Source organism: Trichechus manatus, unplaced genomic scaffold (genome assembly GCF_000243295.1).
Source record: "Trichechus manatus latirostris isolate Lorelei unplaced genomic scaffold, TriManLat1.0 scaffold00161, whole genome shotgun sequence".
Lineage (NCBI taxonomy): Eukaryota > Metazoa > Chordata > Mammalia > Sirenia > Trichechidae > Trichechus > Trichechus manatus.
Genome location: NW_004444097.1, coordinates 3,093,881 through 3,117,024, shown reverse-complemented (window position 1 = coordinate 3,117,024; position 23,144 = coordinate 3,093,881).

The window sequence follows — 23,144 nt, the reverse complement described above, 5'->3', positions numbered from 1 at the left end:
TCATGCCCTGCTCGAAGTCATACGGTAATGCTGCAAATGCCAGCTCAAATGCCAGCAAGAAGCCGGACTCCCTTTCATCTCCTTTTTGAAGAAATCCTTTGTTGGGGTCTCCTCATAAATACTCTCTTGAAACACAGTGCATTTTTGCCCATTCGTCTTGCTTTTCTTTCCCCTTTTTCCACTAATGGAAGCGATGGAGAGCTAGGATCTGTGAGAAGGTCCCTGCTCAGGGAGGGGAGTCTCCCATGAATCTACCTCCACTAACTTGGGTGTAGAAATGAGGCGATTCCACAGGTGTGGGCTTGTCACATTCCCTGGGTTGGTCAGGAGGCCCCAGCTGCTCAGATTCCATTTGCCCCTGACAGGTAACTCATGGAGTCACTCCAAGATGATGGACTTGTCTTTAAAGCTGATGGATTTCCTCATTTGAAATTTGTGAATCTAAATTAGGTTTATGACCTCAGATTTTTGTGCTTTAAATGAGAGGAATTAAACTGGTATCCTGTGAACCACTATGAATGCCCCAGGCTCAGAGCTCACTCAGAGAGCATGTTAGATTCTGGGAATAATCCCGGCAGCCTGTCCTTCTGTCAGAGCTTTCGTAACGGGCTTTTCTCCTCACAGAAGCAAACACCAGAAAATGAGGTCACGCTTCCTTCTGGCTCACAGCATTTGGCCCATCATTTTTAGTTACTTTCTGTTTACATCCCACCTAAAAGGCCTACCAGAGATCCAATAATGTGAGTGAAATTAACTGTCTTAATTCCAGAACTGAGCTGATGCTTCCCAAGATGGGGTCCTTTTGAGAAGTTCTAAGGGTAACTGGGGGAGCCAGAAAGAGGGGTGGAGCCCTGGTGGCACAGTGACTAAGAATTCGGCTGCTAACCAAAAGATCAGCATTTCAAATCCACCTGTCACTCCTTGGAAACCCTATGGGGCAGTTCTACTCTGTCCTATAGGGTCTCTATGAGTCAGAATTGACTTGACCTCAACGGGTTTTGAAAGAGGGGTGGTTTGGCCTTTATCCTTATTCTAGTTCTAAAACTGCATCCTTGTCCTGGTGCACGTGTGGCCTTGGGAAAGTCAGCAACTGTCATAGCAGCAGGAGACTGTTTCTCCTTCCCCAGACCTGACCCCCAACCAGGCCTGGGGCCAGGTATTGAGCACCTACTGGGTGCAAACACATAACATACATTATTTCTAACCTTCACAAGAAGTCTGAAATATTATTATCTTAGGGCAAACTCAAAAGAATTAAGTATCTTATGCAAGTAGGCAATTTGTAGTTTCAAAATATAGCCACAGCAGTATTTCTAGTCACAATTACCATTCAGGAAAAATGTTATTTCTGCTGCTGGCTGTTTTTCTCTGTAGCTTTGGGTTAACACACCTTGGCTTTATGCGGAAGGTGGGCACATTCTGCTGGGTATGCATCTCCCTTCCAGGCTGGCCAGAGACTTTGGCATTGCCAACGTTCTGTCTTGCTGTTAGCTTAGCTACATCAGCTGTCTTGCCAAATGAGAGCTTTTGGTTTTGCTGTTAATTGTTTGTAGTGTGTGTGGATAGATGTGCGAACCGAAATTTATTTTGGAAGACACTTGAGAAAACTGGGTATCTCTCCATATAGACTCAGGAGAGCCAAGAGACAAACAGCCAAAGAGGTGGGAGGAATCTCTCTGTTGTCTCTGTTGTGACACAGACAATAGAGAAACATAAACTATTGGAAAGGACAGGAAGGTAGCTTACAAAGCGTCAAGAAATGTCCACCCAGCACAGACCCATAGAGAATATTTAGTCCAAAATTCTCATTTACAGGTGAAGGCCCAAGGGTAAAACAACGGTGCCAAGATGACTCCAGTTATAGGGACTTTGAGACCCTGTGGCTACATGTTGATCAGCCAGGACATTTGACTTTGGGGTTCGTTCATTACTTTAGATTGTTCTCCTAAAATGACTTGGATTTTCCATCTTTGTAATTAACTTTCTGTTCAGTTTCTTTTGCCTGAAGAAATACTGAGGCAGACAGGTAGCTGTGACAAAGCGATATATATTTAGAAGTGCCATTTGTTGAAACAAACTGAGTGTCAGAAATTGTAGGAAACATATAATTAGCCAGCCTATCTCATGGCTGAGGAACCTATTGGTGTGATGGTTAAATTAGTTTTCTATTATTTCTGGCTTCAGTTCAGGTCAATCTAGAGACCCCAGGAGGCATGCAAACCTTCTGCCATCTCTCTGTTTGGAGGACCTATCCTTGCTACACGGGAACAAATGTGATATCAACATGAAATACAAATTGAAATGTTTCCCTTGGCCCTTCGTGGACTGCCCTGCTTTTTATATCAGTTACTTGATTTCTATCACTTGTCTGCCATGCTTTTGAAGTCTCTGCTGTCTCAACGTGCTATTTAGATGCTTAATGCCTCCTCTGTTGAAGCCTATATCCTCCGAGCTAGTATTAATGAGGTCCCAGGAAGTGGCGCTACATTTCACACAACAATTGCAGTTGCCCAGAGAGATGGATGGTTGGAAACAGGCAAAGGGGCTCCCTCAAGTCTGCCTGGAGAACAGGACCACCAGGAGCCCTGAGTGGAAGCCAATCAGGTGTTGGTGTGGGGGAGGCAGTGGTCCCTTTGACAGGAAAACAAATTGAAAGGGAAAGAAAATCAGAAGACAAAGGTCAGTTTTCAGAATGGGGCCTGGGAGTAGAGGGGCACTGCATTTGATTAAATTGAGACTCCACTCTGCATTGGTTTTCTAATATTCTGTGGGAGATTTCCATCTGACATTGGACGGGGTCTTGATTAAGCTGTTTCCTGAGGAAAGAAACTTTCCTTTGTAAGTTTTGGGTGCCAGGATTAATCTTGGCTCCAATGATGGTCCCATTTGGCTGGTAAAAAAAAAAAAAAAATAGAGAGCTGGTGATTATGCCTCCTTCCCTCTCCTGCCAGCGTGCATTTAATGGCAACTGTTTGCAGATAAAATGTTCAGAGGAGTATTCTAGTGCACTCCTGTGCGTGCACGTGCATGCACGTTCACACACACTCACACAAATATATGGAAAATCTGAGCACTGGAGAAAGTTTTCGATGAAGATCTCCTTGCTATTTTCTTAAAAGTAAAAATTGCACTGTCTAAAAGTACACAGCACATCCGAGAGCTCTATGAAAAATTTTGCCTTGCTGCCTCCATGTTCTATGCATTACTAAGCAGGAAGAGTTTAGGCAACTTCAGGGATAAGGAAAAACTACCAGAGGCTTTTAGGTTTTAGCCAGTGAAGAGAAGTTCTTCTTCCGCTTGTTGGGCAGTTCTAAAACCAGTGGCTTTTCACATGATTGAAGTATAGGCTAATAATTAGAATAGTTGGACAAACGTGCTCTTTGTTATCTAGTGTTACTATAACAGAAATACCACAAATGGGTGGCTTTAACAAACAGAAATTTATTTTCTCACAGTTTAGGAGGCTTGTTAGGTGCTGTCAACTCAGTTCTGACCCTATGTACAACTGAACGAAACACTACCAAGTCCTGTGCCGTCCTCACAATAGTTGCTGTGTTTGAGCCCATTGTTGCAGCCACTGTGTCAATCCATCTTATCAAAGGTCTTTCTCTTTTTCGCTGACCCTCTACTTTACCAAGCATGATATCCTTCGTCAGGGACTGGTAACATGACCAAAGTACGTGAGATGAAGTCTTACCATCCTTGCTTCCAAGGAGCACTCTGCCTTCCAAAGCAGGCTTGTTTGTTCTTCTGGCAGTCCATGGTATATTCAATACTCTTCCACACCACCATAATTCAAAGGCATCAATTCTTCCTCAGTCTTCGTTATTCATTGTCCAGCTGTGGCATGCATATGAGGCAATTGAAAATATAATGGCTTGGGTCAGGCACACCTTAGTCCTCAAAATAACATCTTTGTTTTTTAACACTTTAAAGAAGCCTTTTGCAGCAAATTTGCCCAATGCAATGAATCGTTTGATTTCCTGACTGCTGCTTTCATGGGCTTTGATGGTGGATTCAAGTACAATGAAATCCTTGACAACATCAATCTTTTCTCCATTTATCTTGATGTTGCTTATTGGTCCAGTTGTGAGGATTTTTGTTTTCTTTATGTTGAGTTGCAATCCGTACTGAAGGCTATAGTCTTTGATCTTCATCAGTAACTGCTTCAAGTCTTCTTGCTTTCAGCCAGCAAGGTTGTGTCATCTGCATATTGCAGGTTGTTAATGAGTTTCCAGCAATTCTGATGCTACATTCTTCATATAATCCAGCTTCTAGAATTATTTGCTTAGCATACAGATCGAATAAGTATAGTGAAAGGATACAACCCTGATGCACACCTTTCTTGATTTTAAACCATGTAGTATTTGCTTGCTCTGTTCAAACGACTGCCTCTTGGTCTCTGTACAGGTTCAGCATGAACATAATGAAGTGTTCTGAGATTCCCATTCTTTGCAATGTTACCTGTAATTTGTTATGATCCGCACAGTTGAATGCCTTTGCATAGTCAATAAAATACAGGTAAACATCTTTTTGGTATTCTCTCTCTGCCTTCAGTCAAGATCCCTCTCACACCAGCAATGATATGCTTTGTTTCATGTCTTCTACTGAATCTGGCTTGAATTCCTTGCAGTTCCCTGTCAATGTTTTTGAATTATTGTCAGCAAAATTTTATTTGCATGTGATATTAATGATATTGTTTGATAATTTCCACATTCGGTTGGATCACCTTTCTTTGGAATGGGCACAAATATGCATCTCTTCCAGTTGACTGGCCGGGTAGCTGTCTTCCAAATTTCTTGGCATAGACAAGTGAGCACCTCCAGCACTGCATCTCTTTGTTGAAACATCTCAAATGGTATTCCATCAATTCCTAGAGCCTTATTTTTCACCATTGCCTTCAGTGTAGCTTGGACTACTTCCTTCAGTGCCATTGGTTCTTGATCATATGCTACCTCCTGAAATGGTTGAACATCAACCAATTCTTTTTGGTACAGTGACTCTGTGTATTCCTTCCATCTTCTTTTGATGCTTCCTGCATCGTTCAATATTTTGCCCATAGAATCCTTCAAGATTGCAACTCAAGGCTTGAATTTTTTCTTCAGTTATTTCAGCTTGAGAAATGCCAAGCATGTTCTTCCCTTTTGGTTTTCTAACTCCAGATTGTCTAGGAGGCTATAAATCTGAATTCAGGGTGCAGGCTCTAGGGGTAGGCTTTGTTTCTCTGTTGACTCTGGAGGAATGTTCTTGTTTCTTTGAACTTCTGCTCCTAGTCCATCTGAGTGGCGATCCCACCCACTTGGCCCAGGCAGGCCCCATTCTTCTGCCCCTTGAGGATGGCAGCCCCATCCCTTGAGCTTTGAACAGGGGTCCCATTGCCCTGGTACTTGTGAAAGGCAGCCCCACACTCTGGAACCGAGTTGGCAAAGATTCAACTGTTTGAAACCTGGGAGGCTGTGGCTCAGCTTTTTGAAATCCAAGAGTCTGTGGCCCCACCATTTGAAACTGAGAAGGCCCTGCTTCTCAAGATCCTTGGAACAATTTTGCTGAACCTCAAGTTGCTCCAGGGACGGTCCTTTTCTTTTCTTGGAAGACAACATATGTAGCTCCTTTTGTCAGGGCAGGCTCTAGGGGAAGGCTTTCTCTCTCTGTTGGCTCTGGAGGAAGGTCTTTGTCTCTTTGAGCTTCTGCTCCCAGGAGATCGTCATGTGGCCTGGCATCTCTCTTCTCTTCTCTCTCCTTGCTCCTTTTATCTCATGTAGGAGATTAACTCAAGACACACCCTGCACTAATCCTGCCTCCTTAATATAGCAGAAAACCTATCCCCAAATGGGATTATAACTACAAGCATAGAGGTTAAGATTTACAACACATATTTTTGGGGGACACAATTCATTCTTAACACCTGGATATAAACCCTGGTTCCTCTATTTACTTAATGTGGGAACTTAGGCATTTTAATTAACATTTTTGAGATTGTCTCCTGAACTGTAAAACAAGGCTATTCCACAGATTGTTGTGATGATGTTGTGAGGACTAAAGAAAAAATGTACATAAAATGTGTATCAGAGTGCTTGGCAAATAACAAGGGCTCAATAATTTTACTCATTAACAATAGTCTGATGTATTGGCTATGGTGGCACATATGAGAAAGCAATTTTGGAGACAAAATCTGAGATTATACTCTAATAGCAAGAAAAAAATCATTAAAGAATGAGGTTCACCCAAAGCAGCCTGATTTGAAATATAAAACTTTGTACTTATGGAACAATGTCTCATAGGTGGGTTTACATTAACACATTCTTTTTACAATACAAAATATGACCAATCTTAGATAATTTATCCTTTCAAAATTGTTATGAAGGGGGTGTGGGCAGATAATGGGGTGTGCATTAGTGTTCCTATATTTGAAATGAGGGCCCAAGAGAGAGAAGGTCAGTCCAGCCCATCACACCCAGACCTGAAGTGAAATTGTGTGTACTGCGGTGGATGTGGCCACCTGCTCCAGCTGGAGGGTGGGGCTGGGGCTTTAGGCAGTGGGGAGGGGAAAGGGTTTGAGCTCTGAGATGATGGTCCGTGGGATTGGGGCATACATTTATGTCTCATTACCGGTCCACTGATACGGCAAATTCAGCTGTCCGTATGTTCATGCTATATGGATATAAAACACTGTAGATGAGAAGTCCACTTGACTGAGATGTTGTTCTATGGCTCTTCACTCATTCATTCCTTCATTCACTCATTCATTTATCTAATGAACATCTACTTATGCAAAGGACTGGCATCTCCCTTCTCCTTCCAAAATCTGCACCCCCCTCCTTATCTTAGTGAACAGAGCTGTGGGGTTAGCCACCTAAGCCAGATACCTCGGGGCACCCTCAGCATCTCATTCTCCCTTACCTCCCATTCCCAATCAAAGAAAACATCTTAGTGATTCTCCATTTTCCTATATTCTTCAACTCAGACCTCTCCTTTGTACCAGCACTGTTACTACCTTGTCCTTTGTTTGGCCTTCTAGTCACTTCCATATCTTTCCCTCTGCCATCACTGCAATCCACAAAACCTCAGTATATCACCTCATGCTTAATATCCTTCAGAGACCACTCACAAAATGATGTCCAAATTCCTTAGCATGACCTAAAAGTCCTTTCCTAATCTGACCCTCTCTACACAGCCTCATCCCCTGCCACTCTTCCTCTGCCCCTCTCCTTCAGAAATATTTACCTGTCTTCCAGCACTGTATGCATCTTGCTGCTTCTGAACCTTTGCTATATCCTCAGCTGGACTGTTTTTTTCCTGCCCTGACTGCTTGGCAAACTCCTGTGTCTCCTTCTAAGTTTCTCTTAAATGGCCCTCCTCTGTGAAGCATTTCTTTTTTTTCTGTCTTCTGTGCAATTATGCTGTCCATAATCATCCTTCTATAGACCTTCCTTCTATGGACATTTGAACTATGCACATTGAACTGCAATTATTTGTGCACTAGCCTATTAGTCTATGTTAGAAAGACAACCCTCCTCAGCCCAAGGTGAGCAACCAAGTCTTCAGTGCCTCAGTAAGAGTTTGTGGAATTAACTTGGGAGATATAAATCTATTATGGTAGCCATATTTGAAGACGAGTACAATGTAAACTTTCTGTTCAAAAATTGCTATTTTTTCAGAATGCTCTCCGATGATTTGTGTGTGTGTAAAGAGTGTTTCCTGGCTATAGGTAGTGAGGATGGTGGCTTCAGTTTTGTTCCATCCTACTTAAGTAATGGGGTGCCTACTTTAGAGTCAGGGAAAAGACTAAAATGCCTAGTTATAATATGGTAAGTGGGTTCAGAGTCCCTTGTTCAGAGAAATCAGATCCAAAACGCAGCTAACTAAAAAGGTTGTGGGGATTTGGAACCCAGACCTGTCCCCTCAGCAGGAGACAAGCATGAACTGGAAGATGAAGTAAAGAGGGGATAGGCAGGAGCCAAAGGTGAGAGCAGAAAAGAAAAAGGGGAGATGGTGAGATGAGGGTAGGTTGTTGTTCGCTGCCACACAATGGAATAAAAACTGCCTGGTCTTGTACAACCCCCGTGATGGGTTACAGTGTTATGATCCATAGGTTTTCATTGGCCGATTTTTGGATTAGATCATCAGGCCTCTCCTCCTAGGCCATCTTAGTCTAGAAGCTCTGCTGAAATCTGTTCAGCATCACAGCAACATGCAATCTACCGCTGATAGACTGGTGATGGTCGCATATGTGGTGCCTTGGCCTGGAACTGAACCCGGGTCTCCCACATGGAAGGAGAGAATTCTACCACTGAGCCACCATTGGCCTTCCAATGGGAGCATGGGACCAACTAAAAATAGACATGGATTTAGGCTTAGGATGGGCACATCATTGCAGATTTGAGACTGTTGGAAGTTGAGCTTTTAAGTCTGATTGGAAAGTCTTCTACTTCCCTTCCCACCCTTCTTTCTTCCCTCCCACGGGAAGGAGCTTTATCATATTGATGTGAATATTTTATCATTTTAAAAAATAAATGTAGAGGTTTTAAAGATTGTTTCATTTTGTGATATTTATTATTACTGCTTATCAGCATCCACTATATCCACGCTTCTCTCAAACAAGGCTGCCTTGCAAAAATCTGAGTAGGTTTAACTTCTCTTGGCTTCCTCCCCACTACCTACTACTTTTGACACATTAGATTTAAATTTCAGCCCTGGGCCAATCTGTCAAAGAAACAGGAAATGTCGCTTGCTATGACATATTTGCCAGAGGCTGAGGTCTGAAACCAGTTAGGTATTAGTTTTTATGCAGAAGCAATTTCTCCCCAATGAAGAGGTAGAATCTCTGGATCAGCTTAGGCAAAATCTTTGCTTTGTACTGATGAGTCTCTGATCTGAAAAAAAAAAAAAAAAAAATTTTAAAAATTTGCAGAATTCTTGAGAAATTGAGAGAGATAAAGAAGACAACAATTTTATGCTGGGAAAGGAAAATCAAATCTAAGTATAGTTTATTTTTATCAATATTGAAACTGCATGTGGATGCTTTTAATATAGTTTAATATCCTAAACAGACTACATGTGACTGGAGACAGAGTGATGTGGGGGGAGGCGTGTTTCTCAGGGTGACTCCTGGTACACTGCCCTTGTCTAGAGTCCTGGCTCAATTTCTCATCTCCTGTGAAAGATAAGGAGTTGCCCACAGTTGCTGCGACTCATCAGCCTGAGCTGCGATGAGGGAAGGGCGCCCATCTCTCCCTCTCCTTCATGCTCTCAAGTTTCTGCTATTCCACTGAAGGAAAAATCAGTATCTACCACAGAGAACAAATCTAGCAGCACCAGAGCAGGAGCGTTTCCCTCGCACCTGCCTAAAGAAGATACCTTTTGCAAGCCCTGGAGAATTGTGATGGATGCCGCCAGCCCATGGGTTTTCTTTGCAGAGAGGGTTACTTTTGCAGCAAGGCGCTGTGTAGGAGAGTCCCCCCTCCCTCTGCCCCCTCCTGCCTCCCTTCACTGCCACCCAGCCCTGTCTTTCTTGAACCAGAATTCCTTTCCCCTGGATCACCTTAGAACTCCTTCTAAGTCAGCCTTGTGAGCCAGGGTGAAGCCAGTGCGGAGGGCGATGTCAGGGTTTTTAAAGCCAACATTCCGTGTTCCCTGTCCTATGTACTCCTTTATGGATGGATGGTGAATCTGGGTCACAGACACCCGAGATGGGCTGCTCAAGGTGTGGCAGGGAGTTACATATTTTGCACTGAGGCTTTTTAAAGGTGATTATTTCTAACAGAAGCTAGAAAGCAATATGAAACTTAGGCAGAAACTAAAGCTGCAGGCTTCTCAGGGCAACATTGTCTCTTTGCTGTGTTGGTCAATGATTCCCTCTCCATTTTTAAAGTATTTTTTGAATTAATTTGAGTTTTATGTACTATTTATATCTAATCTCACATACCAGCACCCTTCTGCCAGTTTTTCATACCGTGGTGGCTTATGAAAACCTTATGGGTCACAACAGAACATTATCTGACTGGCTAGCTTGGACGCGTCATCGGGAGGAATCAATCTCTGGAGGACACTCTCATGCTTTGTGAATTACAGGGCCAACGAGGGCATGGGAGACCCTTGGCAAGATGGATTGGCACAATAGCCACAATGATGGACTTGAACATGCTGGTGACTGTGAGGATGATACAGCACCAGGTGTTCTGTTGTGTCGTACATAAAGTCACAGTGAGCCGAAGTTGACTCAATGGCAGATAACAACAACAATCTGACATGAATACATAATTTTGAAACTCAACTAGAAAAGGAAGTTTTGTGACTTTTCACGGAATTCATGAACTGACCAGTGTAAAGGACTCACTAAGGGACAGGGGAGCACCTTTCCCCTTAGGATTAATAGTCATAAAAGTGATGACAATCACCATAGTTACAGTAACAGTAATACCCACCATCACATGGTGAATACTTTCCATATCTAGGCACAGTGCTTAGTGCTTTGTATACTTTTTCTCATTCCATTCTTATAATTTTTATTAAGAAATATTACCTGTAGGTGTTAAAAATGCAAACAAAAACAAAACAAAAGGCTTTTAAACTCACTATTTGCTTTTTTCAGAATGTGCTGTTTATTACTCGTTCAGGATCTATTGCCCTGAAATCAAACTGAGCGTTGGTTGCCCATTTTAAAACGGTGTTCATAGGCTTTATTGTAAATGTTAACACTAACAACAGCAGTAATAATAAAAAAAAGTCTTCTTCTGTGGAGCACCTGAAGTTCACCAGGCACTCTTCTAACCTGCAAGGCATATTTTAGCTCATTTCTGCCCTTTGAGATGGGCATTGTTGTGCCTATTTGTAGACGAGGAAAGTTCAGAAGTTCAGAAAGGGTAGGCAACTTGCCTAAAGACCATTAGCTGATAAGGGGAAGAACCAAAGTCAGAACCAGACTGGCAGATTCCAAAATCCTGTGTTGACTGGCCTCTCTACAAAGAGCTGCTGCAGGGTGCTGAAGTACTGGCCTGTGTCTGTCTATCATGGAATAACCTCTGTCTAGGGATGCACTGAAAGGAATGGTGAAAAACAGTCTCCAGGAGTTGACGAAATATCAATAGAGGTGTTTCAACAAGCAGATGCAGTGCTAGAGGTGCTCCCTCGCCTATGTCAAGAAATTTGGAAGACAGTTTCCTGGCCAACTGACTGGAAGAGATGCATATTTGTGCCCATTCCAAAGAAAGGAGATCTAACAATGTGGAAATTATCTAACAATATCATTAATATTACATGCAAGTAAAATTTTGAAGAAGATAATTCAAAAGTGGTTGCATCAGTATATCGACAGGGAACTGCCAGAAGTTCAAGCCAGATTCAGAAGAGGACATGGAATGAGGGATATCATTGTTGATGTCAGATGGATCTTAACTGAAAGCAGAGGATACCAGAAAGATGTTTACCTGTGTTTTATTGACTATGCAAGGGCATTCAACTGTGTGGATCATAACAAATTATGGATAACATTGTGAAGAATGGGAATTCCAGAACACTTAGCTGTGCTCATGAGGAACCTGTATATAGATCAAGAGGCAGTTGTTTGGATACAATAAGGTGATACTACATGGTTTAAAATCAGAAAATGTGTACATCAGGGTTGCATCCTTTCACCATACTTAATTCAATCTGCATGCTGAGCAAATAATCCAAGAAGCTGGATTATATGAAGAAGAATGTGGCATCAGGGTTGGTGAAAGACTGATTAACAACCTGTGTTATGCCGATGACACAACTTTGCTTGCTGAAAGTGAAGAGGACTTGAAGCACCTACTGATGAAGATCAAAGACTTCAGCCTTTAGTATAGATAGCACCTCAACATAAAGAAAACAAAAATTCTCACAACTGGACCAATAAGCAATGTCATGAGAAATGGAGAAAAGATTGAAGTTGTCAAGGATTTCATTTTACTTGGATCTACAATCAATGCCCATGGAAGCAGTAGTCAAGAAATCAAACAACATATTGCGTTGGGCAAATCTGCAGCAAAAGACCTCTTAAAAGTGTTAAGAAAGCAAAGATGTCACTTTGGGGACTAAAGTAACCCTGCCCCAAGAATGGTATTTTTAATTGTCTCATATGCACGTGAAAGCTGGACCATGAATAAGGAAGACCGAAGAAGAATGGACACCTTTGAGTTATGGTGTTGGCGAAGATTATTGACTACACCATGGACTGACAGAAGAACAAAGAAATCTGTCTTGGAAAAAGTACAACCAGAATGCTCCTTAGAAGCAAGGATGGTGAGATTTCATCTCACATACTTTGGATATGTTATCAGGAGGGATCAGTTCCTGGAGAAGGACATCATGCTTGGTAAAGTACGGGGTCAGTGAAAAAGAGGAAAACCCTCAATAAGATGGATTGGCGCAGTGGCTACAACAGTGGGCTCAAGCATAACGATTGTGAGGATGGTGCAGGACCAGGCAGTGTTTCGTTCTGTTGTACGTAGGGTCGCTATGAGTTGGAATTGACTCGATGGCACCTAACAACAACAACAAGCAGGAGGAAAGGAGCCCTGATGTCTCAATGGTTAAGTGCTCGGCTGCTAACTGAGAAGTTTGCACTTCATATCCACCCAGTGGCTCTGAGGGAGAAAGAACTGGAGATCTGCTTCCATAAAGATTACAGCATAGAATACCCTATGGGGCACTTCTGCTCTGTCACATGGAGTTGCTGTGAGTCAAAATCAACTCCAGGGCACCTAACAACAACAGAAGACATGGCGAGCATCATTAGAAAGGAGGTTGAGGATGCCTTGTGGGAGCAATACTGACTACACTCTTTGGGGCTGAAGTCTCCCTCTCCTGGATTAAGCCTCTTGTGTCCTTAGGGAGCAATTACCTCCATGACACTGTACTTATATATTTCAACTCCTACAGGGAGAAAGAGTTGAAATATATAAGCTTGGTTGGAAGCCAACCTTTGAGGACTTGTTTCATACATTTACAAAGTTGTTTTCTTAGTTTCTGCTTCTTCTGCGAACTTCTCCACTCTTCGGACTCCCATAGTAAGTGGGAGGCAGACTAAGAAAGTCTTCACATCACCATCTTAGGTGATGTGGTTGTGACCCACTGGCCACAGATGATTAACTCAGGACTGGGCTCCTGAGCCAAGCTGGCCCAGTCACGATTCCTTTCCTGGAATTTGGAATTGGAACTAAGAAATTTCTGCCTCAACGAGAGCTATGAGTGGCTTGAGATAGCTGAGACAGCTGACCTGCACAGAGAGGGTGATGAAGGTGTCCAGGAAAGCACAGAGATGAAAGACTCAGAGAAACAGTCTCAAAGGCAATTCAGGTGCATGTTCTCAGCTATTCCTGAGGCCCCACTGCGTCCCTGTCCTAGAGTTTTGTGAGGCAGCATATAAAAATTTAAATATAGTAAGCCTCAATTTTTGTTTAAATTAATTAAGTGGGTTCATGTTATTGACAGACAGAAGACTCCTAAGGAATGCTGGAGTGTTTAAGACCTGGTCTCCAGGGGTTAGCTGAGAGCCCATAGAGAGGAGGTAGGGGGAAGGAGGTGTGGTGGGCCTGGTGGCTGTAATAAGGAGGAGCCCAAATAAAGCTACTGCATCCCTAAAAAAAAACCCAGTGGTCATTGAGTCGTCTCCAACTCATGGCAGCCCCATGTGTGTCAGAGTAGAACTGTGTCCCATAGGGTTTTCAATGGCTGATTTTTCAGAAGTAGATAGTTAGGCCTTTCTTCTGAGGCACCTCTGAGTGGACTCAAACCTCTAACCTCCTAGTTAGCAGCCAGGTGTGTTAATCATTTGCACCACCCAGGGACTCCCTCAGCCAGTGTAGCCACATGCTTTCACTGTGAAGCAGACATAAAGCCTTGTGGTTTGCCTCATTGAGAATTCTCTCTGCTCCTCCATTTTTCAAAGGAGTCCTGGTGGCACAATGGTTAAGTGCTCAGCTGCTAACCAAATGTTTGTGGTTAGAACCCCACTCAGTGGCTCCTAGGGAGAAAGACATGATGATCTGCTTCCATAAAGATTATAGCCAAAAAAATCCCTTGGAGCAGTTCTATTCTGGCACTTGGACATATGACAGTTGAATTGAGCTGAATCGGAATCAACTCAACTGCACCCAACAGTAACTCCATTTTTCTGGCGGGTAGTAGGAGGTCCTTTGGATCTTGTTCAACACCTCTTCCTTGCTCAGTGCCTTCTTCTTGATACTTTGAAACCAACAAACATTTGAATTGACTGTGACTTCATAGAGGTAGAAGATAAAACACCACAATATAAGTATGAATTCTAACTGTATAATTGAGGTAAAAGAAAATTCAGGGACTAAATCATGTAGAATTCTTACAAGATCTCACTGTTTTGCTACACTAGCTTTTCTCCTTTTTAAGAATAAATGCAGTATCTTTGCAAGAAAAGGTGGCTGAGAAATGCTACGCTAGATCGAAAGAAAGGAAAATCTAGCATTGCAGATATTTTTCTAAATAAGAATATTTAGACCCCCTTCTTACTCCTTTCCCTGGGAGCTTCTTGGTCTCTCTGATAAAAAGTCCTTGGGTCTGTGAACAGAATATCTCCTACCTTTGTGGTTCCAGGTCATCTTGGTGATGATATGCTTTGGCTGTGTTCACAAGAAATTTGTCATTTATAAGCCGCTGCACACGGTTTATACCTGAATAAAAGAGAAATATGCACAGATGTCATTGTGCTTGATAGAATTCTTATGCATGAAGATCTGGAAGTGCTTATGTGAGGCATTATGAACAATTAATGATTTACTCATCTCTGCATTCCAGCAATGTGGCGTGTATTACCTGGGACTGATGAAAGACATCATATAAGTACAAAATGTTATTAGTTTTTAGAGAAGGGATGATAAGATTTAAAGCATAACCCAGCCCTGGTGAAATACTCATTCTCTGGTAAGCTGCTTGCTGTTGGAATTGCAATAGGAAAGAGGCTTTGGGTTCCCACTCACAATAATCTTTTAAGCAGAAATGAAGCTGAGAAAAGCACAGATCTCTAAATGGAGGGGTGCTCAGGACATGTGCTGCAGGCATCCTCAGGATCACAGTGGGCATCCAATCTGGAGTCATACTTGCCGGCCTCTTGGGTGACCTTTGCCCAGAGGCTGAGTGGGGGTGGGATGGAGGGCCAAGTGAGGCTGGACAGAAGGTTCTGTTTGGCTCCAGGAGGCACTCCAATAGGAAGAGATGAGATGTGCATCTCTGATGGATGGTTTGTTAGAGGCTTAAAATGTTTGCCTTGGGTGACCTTAGGGAAAAACACCATCCTCTCTGGCTTAATATGCATTAAATTTTTCCATTACTCCAGAGGAAGGAAAGGCAACAACTCTGAACATGCTTATGTGTGGAGAATAAAATGAAATTAAACACTCCAGCAGAAGGCATCTTAGCAGCTCACTGATCCCAGGGCATTGCCCCTTGTCACTCAATAGCAGTAGAAATTTGATTTGAGGGTAAAGGATATTTTAAATGGAGTGTCCTGAATCCATCTAACCATGTTTCTATTCTAGAAGACTAATTCTACTAATTTGTATTTCCTGGGAAAGAAATGAAGCATTTTCATACTTTTTCTCCCTGAAAGGAGAGGGCTGTAGATCTCTTGAGTAGTGGAAGGAGAATTCACTGTAGCAGTGTGTGGTGCTCCTGTTGGATGGCATTTTGTGGTTTGCCACCTACATACATGCAGAGGAACCCCTTGTGGTTATGAGATGCTCAGGCAAACGTAGAAATCCCAAGAATGATAGAAATTCACACTGTTTTTAGGAAAGTGAAAATTTGAGTGATTTTTCCTTTTGTGTAGAAAGGACAAGAGAAAAAGTTGTGTGTGTGTGTGTGTGTGTGTGTGTTTTGTCAGGTTGTGGGTAAACATACACCTTTGATGATATATCAGAAAGACCATGATTCTGTAGGGCTATTTAAAGGCTGGAACAAAGAGTTGTAGAACCATCATCCTTGGGGAACTTGCTGAATTCCCATGAGTTTGGAATAATTTGGATTTAACTGTTCTTGATTAGTATAGGGAATGTTGGGTGTGTGGTGGGGAGGGTATGACTTCACGGTACTTCTGGATATCCCTCTTAGCCTTTTTTGGGGGATTTAATGAAGAAGCGAACTAAGAAAGGCTGAGGAGAGGCAGGAAAAACAGAGAGGTGTTCTAGAATACCTTGGTTTTTAGAGTATTCTGTGATCTGGTGATAGAAACAACAGCTGCCTTTTCTGGTTAAGGCCTGAGCAGGAGAGGTGACATCTTCAGGTGTTTAAGCTTGAATTTTCAGTCACCAAGCAAGACTTTCCCAAAAAGGGCAGGGATGCAAAATGATCCTCCAGCCCATGTACCACTCAAAACACTCAGAGGAGGTAACCATCTTGTGGATCCTTGCCCACCTCAGGGACTAACTGAAGACCTACAGGAGTATGAAGACAGGGCATTCACAAAGGTGAGCAGAGAAGGAAAGATCCCCCCATCCCCAAATCAGGAAGTCTTTCGTGACTATCCTTTGTCATTGTGTTTGTTGAAAAACTTTGTGAAATCCCTTATCTTAAAATGATTTTTGAACTATAAATCAAAACTAACATTTTTTTTCCTTTAGATTATACCAAGAAATGAATGTTTTCAGATTGGAACACCAAAGATAATGATATTCACCATTTCCTGATTACCTGCTGTTGTGGATTGAATTGTATCCCCACAAAAGATATGTTGAAGTCTTAATCCCTGTACCTGTGAATGTGACCTTGTTTGGGGAAATAAGGGTTTTCTTCAAAAATATTAGCAGTTAAGTAATGAGGTCACATTGGGATAGGGTGGGTCCTAATCCTATGTAACTGGTGTCTTATGAAAGAGAAGGACAGACAAGGAGGGAGACAAGTGCCACGTGAAGATTCATCTCAAAGCCAAGGAGCATCAGCAAACACCTGGAGTTGCCAGAAGCTAGAAAAGAAAAGAAGGGATATTCCCCTAGAGCAGACAGAGAGAATCTGACCCTGCTGATGCCCTGAATTTGGACTCTCACCATCTGGAAATGTGAGACAGTAAGTTTCTGTTCTTCAAAGCCACCCAGTTTGTGGAAATCTGTATGGCAGCCCTAGGAAATGCCAACTGCTATGTACCCGACAGGTGGTGGAGGACTTTAATTCTCACAATAACCCTACAAGACAGATGTTTGATTATTCCCACTTACAGATGAAAAGTTTAATCTCAGGGTGATTAAGTGATTAAATTTTCAGAGTTATACAGAGGATTTAAATCTTGGTCAGTCTGACTCTTTATTAGTACTATTAGTAAAGGAGATGTTGTTGTATGTCATCAAGTTGATTCCAACTCATAGCTACCCCATGTGACAGAGAAGTGCCCCATAAGGTTTCCACGGCTGTAATCTTTATCGAAGCAGACTGCCACATCTTTCTCCAGTGAAGTGTTTGGCGGGTTCCAACCACTGACCTTTCGGTTAGCAGCCAAGCACTTAAACATTGCACCACCAGAGCTCCTAGTAAAGGATATAGTTGTTCTAAAACAAAACCTAGAATGTAGCGTAATCATGTTACTACTGATTTTTTTAAATGACAGGGGAGAAGGTATGAAGGAAATACAATGAGGAGGAAAGAAGAGAAGGAAAAGGAGAAGAAAGGAAGGAAGGGGGAGGAAAATGATGATGATGCCATATCTGTTGTGTTAGGTGCCATTGAGTTGGTTCTGACTCATGGCGACCCTACGAACAACAGAATGAAACACTGCCCGGTGCTGCACCATCCTCACAATCGTTATGCTTGAGCCCATTGTTGCAGCCACTGTGTCAATCCATCTTGTTGATGGTGTTCCTCTTTTTCTCTGACCTTCTACCAAGCATGATGTCTTTCTCCAGAGACCGGTCCCTGTTGACAACATGTCCAAAGTATGTGAGAAGAAGTCTCACCATCCTCACTTCTAAGAAGCATTCTGATTGTGCTTCTTCCAAGACAGTTTTGTAGGCTGCCAGGCCCTCCATCCTACTCTGTCTTAGTCTGGATATCATATTTAGGACATACTTACATTTAAAAAAATTTGTTCATCTGAAATTCAAATTTAGCTGGACATCTGTATTTTATATGGTAACCACAACTATAAACAGCAAAAAGCTAAGCGTTTGAGTAACTCATTTAAGCTGCACAAAACTCCTATCAAGTAATGACTACTGTTCCTTTTTTTCAATAAAGAAATTGAGACTTAGGGTGGTGAAGAGATTTATCCAAGTAGCTGGTTAGTGATGGGACCAGCAAAGGAACCCAGGCAGAACCTATATACTGGAGCTCTAGAAAAAGAAAAAACTAAGCAAAGAAAGCAGGCTGATGGCATGATCTCTTGGAACAATTTAACAGAAGCTTTAGTTCAAGGAAAGAGAAGGCAATTAGCAAGACCCATGGTCCCTTAAGATTGTCAACAACTACTTCATTGTTGGCAAGTAACTTCCTTTGGGGAGTTCTGTTTAAATTGTAATCCCTGATCCTTGACAAAGGCGACACCCTCTCTATCCCCTGCTGGTGGAGTAAATTAAAAATCTTTGTATATTCTGAGTACAGAAATGAAACCTTTGTGGTAAATCTCATAAAAACATGCCCTGAAGATGAAAAATTGCATTCAAACCTCAGCCATCTATATTAATTATGAGAAAGGACAGTGTGAATAGGGAAAAACTATGAAATATGAAATGTTTCTAGGTGCTGAATTTTTAAGAGAGACGTTGTTAAAACATTGTGTTTGGAGTTGTGGAGCTCGGCTGCTGGTGGTGAGAAGGGATGGGGTTGCTTAGACTGAGCTACAAGGCTCTTTGAAACCATTTCAGATAAGTAAGGGACTGGGAACATTTAGGCTGTAAATAGACTACTAAGAGGAAACACAATAACTTCCTGAAAGCCTAGCAGTTCTAATTTCCAGTGGTTAGAAGTCTATTGCTACAAAATACAGAAATAAGACCAATGCATGGACATTTTATACAGGTAGGTGTCTACTCAATATGGAAGATCATGTTATAGAAACTAGAGTAGCCTAATGGTAGGACAAATGACCCCTGGAATTAGTTGTACCTTCTTATACTACAGGAGTCCACGGGTGGTGCAAATGATTAATCCATACTCGACTGCTAACCAAAAGGTTGGAGGCTCAGTCCATCCAAAGGCACCTCAGAAGGAAGATCTGGTGATCCATTTATGAAAAATCAGCCATTGAAAACCCTATGGAACACAGTTCTACTCTGACACATGTGGGGTTGCCATGAGTCGGAATTGACTCAATGACAACTAGTGGTAGTCTTATATTACAGGCCTTCAAGCTGAAGTTGAACACAAGTCCATCAGGGATATTGTAAGGATTCTGAATTGGATGAGCAGCTTAGCCAGGCATGTACTCATACACACACGCGCGCGCGCGCGCGCGCGCACGCACGCATAAGTAATTTTACTTTGATTAACAAATGAAACTTGGAAGCTTACACTGTCTCTCAAGTCTGTCATTGCTGGTCCATCCCCACTGCCATCTTATTCTAGGCCCCTCCTCCCTTCCCTGGATTACTGTCCAAACCTTCTAATTGCTTCCAAACTCTTCTCCCTCTAATCAGTTGTTCACAGAAACTCCTGTGTATTCTTTTATAAACTCAACTATGTTCATTTTATTCCCTTGCTTTAAAGCCTCCAGAAACTTCCATCATCTACAGGGAATACATTTTAAGTGGCTTGGCGTGCACTGCAGCCTCGGTTCCTGCGGCTCCTGCCCTTTACTCCCCTGCCCACGTGCTGTCAGTTCCCTGCAGAGCCATGCTGCTTTATGCCTGTCTTTCTTCACACACATTGTCTTTTCTCGTGCACTCCTCAAGCTCCTTTTATTCTTCAAAACCTAGCTCAAACTTCTTCTCTGAGACACCTTGCCTGACTGTCCCTACTGCAGTGAATCACTCCATACCATAAGCGTTACTATATCCAGTACACATCTCTCTTGTGTTACTTCTATCTATAGTTACTTCGGTTAACATTTGCAATCTTATTTGTGCTTCAAATTGATAGCCAAAAACCCCAAAACCAGGTTAGTAAGGGTACTGAAGTAGGGACAAAAAGATCTAGCTTTGAGTTCTAGCTCTGGCACTAGCTCACTTCATGAGTGGGGGCAATTCTGAGTCTCGGTTTCCTCTTCAGTAAAATGGGAAAATGAGAATAGTTGCAAAGTACAGTAAGTAACAAGGTACTGCAAAGACTTTGTAACACAGAAACAATTTATAAATTAAGAAATTCATTCAGTATAACCTTTACATTATTTCCTTTCTTTTAAGTGAATTTGACATTCTTTGAATTATCCTAATTGCAATACAACAGTCCAGCTTAATGTCAATTTACTATTCTTATTCAGAAAACAGTTCCTACTGAGGATAGCTATAAGAAATACTGGAAAGAAGCCACTGTAACATTAAGTTTATTTGAAATGCTATAAACATCTTCCCGTAGTGAATAAGCTATCTGTACATGACAGAATGTTAGGCCTGATGGGATTTGCTACATGCTCCTATTGCTTCTGATCAGCAGGATATTTTCCCTAAATGTATGAAAGGAAGGGCTTTAGCTCCCTATAGTTAGGTGAACACCAACTGTTACAGATTGAATTGTGTCTCCTCAAAATGTGTGTCAACTTGGCTAGGTCGTAATTCCAAGTATTGTGTGGTTGTCTACCATTTTGTAATCTGATGTGATTATCCTGTGTGTTGTAAATCCTAACCTCTATGATGCCCTGGTGGCACAATGGTTAAGTGGTTGACTGCTAACCATAAGTCGGCAGTTTGAATCCACCAGCCGCTCCTTGGAAACCCTATAGGACAGCTCTACTCTGTCCTATAGAGTCGCTATGAGTAGGAATCAACTCCATGACAGTGAGTTTGGTTTTTCTTTTACGATGTTAATGAGGCAGGATTAGAGACAGTTATGTTAATCAGACAGGATTCAAGCTACAGGATGAGGTTGTACCTTGAGTCAATCTCTTCTGAGATATAAAAGAGAGAAGCAAGCAGAGAGGAGAGGGACCTCATTACCATCAAGCAAGAAAAGCCAGGAGTGGAGCCTGTCCTTTGGACCTGGGGTCCCTGTGCTGAGAAGCTCCTTGACCAGGGGAAGATTGATGACAAGGACCTTCCCCCAGAGCTGACAGGGAGAGAAAGCCTTCCCCTGAAGCTGATGCCCTAAATTTGGACTTCTAGCCTCCTAGACTGTGAAAGAATAAATTTCTGTTCATTAAAGCCATCCACTTGTGATATTTCTGTTATAGCAGCACTAGATAACTAAGACACCAACCAAACCAAACCAGTTGATGGTGAGCTGGTTCTGACTCATGTAACCCTAGGTGTTGTAGAGTAGAGCTCTGTAGGGGTTTCATGGCTATGACCTTTCAGAAACAGATCACCAGGCCTTTCTTCCAAGGTATCTGTGGATGGGTTTGAACCACCAACCTTTATGTTAGCAGCCAAGCACTTAACCATTTGCACCACCCAGGGACTCTTATGGTTACCAGAGGTGGTGAGGAATGTCTTCCTGAGTAAGAGTGTAGGGGCCACAAGTGGGTGAGTCTGAATAAGTGTTCATGGAAGTTTAGAGCCCGTGGGGGTCCTGGTCTAGGATCATGGCCATGTGAGTGGCAGGTCATGGTCTGTCCTGTTGCGCTCTGCACCAAAAACCTTCCATGTTGCTTTCAAAAAAGGTATGATCATTGGCTGGGCCATGATTCTCAGTGGTTTGGCAGTTATGATGTAGTCTGGCAGTAGTAAAATGATGTGATCACTTCCATGATGAAATTTGATATAATGCGATCACCTCCATGATAGGATCTGCTGTGAGTAGCCAATCAGTTGAAAGGGAGTTTCCTTGGGAGTGTGGCCTGTATCCAATATAGGTGGACATTCTGGCAAGGCTCAGGGGCTTTTCTTCACTCTGGATCCTGCAGCTGGCTCCTGTTTGACCTCCAGTTCTTGGGACTTGAGCTAGCAGTTTACCTGCCGTCTTGCCTGCTGATCTTGGAATTCATCGATCTTCACAGCTTGTGAGCAAGAGCCCTGCTGTCTGACCTGCCAGTCTTGGGTTCGGCAGCCCCTGCAACTATATGAATCAGGAAAAGCCTCTATCCTGACTTTGGACATTCCAGCCTCTACAAATGCATTAGCCATTTCTTTGGTACAAATCTCTAAGCATATTTATACACTTTACTGGTTTTGCTTCTCTAGAGAAGCCAGCCTAACACAGAAGGGAAGGAACATCTTAAGAGTCAGCAGGTGGCGGGGTCAAGATGGCAGAGCAGTCAGTCGCTTCCAGTGGAAGCTCTTACAACAAAGACCCGAAAAAATCAAGTGAATCAATTATATATGACAATCTAAGAGCTCTGAACATCTAAGGCAAAGTTGTGAAACTGGACTGAGCTGCAGGGGGTAGGATGGATATTTCGGAAGCAGCGAAGAGTTGCCAGAACTGACCTGATGAGAGCCTGAGCACTTCAGGCCTGAGCAGCTCATGGGTGAGCGGTGAGGCAGGCAAGCAGTGGTGCTCGGGAGGCGCATTTTCCACACTGGGAGAGACCCAGTGCCGGAGAGTCTACTTGGCCACCCAGAACCAGTGAGAAGCAGCCCTGGATTGGTGAAAGATAAGTACTTGCTTATGGCCTACCACGCAGACCAAAAACACCCCCCTTAGGGAAAAACCTCTCTCCCATTTACCTCCCCACTCCTTGCTCTGCACTGAGTCCCAGACTGCTTTAAGCAATTGCCAAGTCCCCTGGGCAGGATGTAGGATCCATCATACGTCCTGAGCCATTCTCCCAGCCTTGGAGAGTGAACCAATTAACAAACAGGGGGAAAAAAACCTGCCGGCACCCCTAAGCCAGGAACCCAGGGTAAGCACAGCTCCTTTGCCTAGGCACAGGCATAAGCGATCCACGGACTTTGAGTGACTTTCCCCCTGCAGAGACTTGTGTGGGCCCATTTCAACAGCGTAGGCCCTCATTACCGCAGTACAACGGGGTATATACGTGATGTCTAACCTCAACTGTTTCAGCTGTGAAGTGGCAGGTTTGTGACATTTGACACTGCTCTGCCCATTAAGCAGGGTCTTCACCTACCCACATC